Raw genomic sequence first — 1,930 nt, 5'->3', positions numbered from 1 at the left:
TGATCGCTATGGTTTGTCATTTGCATTGAAAAAAAAAGCTGGAAACAAACAGAGATTAGGGTCTTGTGCTTGTGCTGTGTCTTTCAAAATGTAACGAAAAATAAATTAGATTCCAACATAAAATTTAAAAAAATTTCAATGGTATTACGTTTTTCTAGCTCTATTTGTTTCTCTCCTAATCAAGATCTCTAATATATAGGACTAAACATCAAACCAATCAAATTGATTGATTGGGAATATATATAGCAAATCTAAATAGAATAACAAAAAAAAGGAAGCTGATATAAATTGTAAGTACTTGAATTGTATTTGCAATCACAAACATAAATGTATAATTATTATTCATTAGGCTTAGTTTATTCTTAAATAATACTAGATTCTACTGGTTTAAAAAGAAATAAGTATCCTAGACCGAAAATAACTACTTATCATTATTTGTGCTACTTTGTTGGAAAAAAAATAAAAAAAAATTTGAAAGTGAAATCAAAACATATAATTTGAAAAAATAACAAATCAAATCAAGTAAAAATAAAAGAGATGTATTTTCTATTTATTTAATTGAAAGAATCATAGTCCCATGAATAATGAAATCAAGTTTGGCATAGGCCTTTAGGAGCAAAGGGTAAGTGAAGGTGTTCCCATGCTCAGCAGTGTGTGAAACCATGGAAGGGTATATGTTTAAGGTTTCAGTAAAGAACCCAATATTGGTAGAATCTCGAATCAAGTTTCATAGGTAAAGGGGGCTTTTTGAAACTGTTAAGTGATGCAGAACACACTGCTATTTAAATAATGGATAATTATCTGATTTGTTTTCATTACTACTTCAGTACTTCAGATATCTGAAATTGATTGTGTGATATAATTGAGGGTTCACACCGTAAAATAATTAAAATTACACCAATGTGCTAAAAAAATGAATTAGCTTACATGTATGTTCTAAAATAAATTTATATAAATCGAATCAATTGAATTCAATTTATACTCTTTCAATGTAAATCAATTAAAGTAAATTTATAATTTACTATATATATGTTATATCAATTTTGACTCGATTTACTTGTATATGTAATAAATTGAATCTAGTTTATTGGATTTAGTACTATTACATAGTATTAACATTTTTGTCAATAAAAAAATACTCTCATTTCAATTCAAATAAAATATACAAAAAATCACAACGAATAAGAATAGAAATTTAACTTTTATATTTTACCATTTTAGCTCAAATTCCCCAAAAGAAAATACTTTTTTATATAAATTTATGAATGAAAAGAAAACTTACAAATTTAAGGGTACAATTTGGCTCAATTAAAAATTAAAGAGCTATATTGAGTTGGAAGTCAAATTTAATCTTGAGTATTAACACAAAGTTATTGCTTTGATTTTTCAGAGCATAAGGTTATTAAAACAATAAATTTTATATTTAATTTCACAAATTAAATGATAATTTAATTGATATAGTGTTTTAATTATTTCTCAACTTACATATTATATAAATATAATTGGTCATTATTGTTGGGATAAACATGAAATGAATGCCTATTTATCAATTGGGCGGCTAATAATCTTTCCCATGCAAAGAGATTTATTTTCAAGGAAGAAATTTGAAGACCAACCTTTAATGAAGGTTGATTTTGTACTACTATAAATAAGGCTTCATAGCCTTTACGTATAACACAACAATAATACAAAATAAAGATCAATTCTCTCTTTATGTTGCAATTACAATTCTTTCTCTTCTTTTATTTTATAAGTATTTTAAATTCTATTTTCTATTACTCTTTACATATAATATTAATAGCAATATTAATCATCTTTATTATATTGAGATAGTAACAATAAACATATGCAATTCTCTCTCTCTTTATTGTTAATACTTCTTTCTATCTTTGTATATATATATACACATTACAACATATAATATTATTAT

Source organism: Arachis duranensis, chromosome 5 (assembly GCF_000817695.3).
Source record: "Arachis duranensis cultivar V14167 chromosome 5, aradu.V14167.gnm2.J7QH, whole genome shotgun sequence".
Classification (NCBI taxonomy): Eukaryota; Viridiplantae; Streptophyta; class Magnoliopsida; order Fabales; family Fabaceae; genus Arachis; species Arachis duranensis.
Note: the sequence above shows the minus strand (reverse complement) of the source record.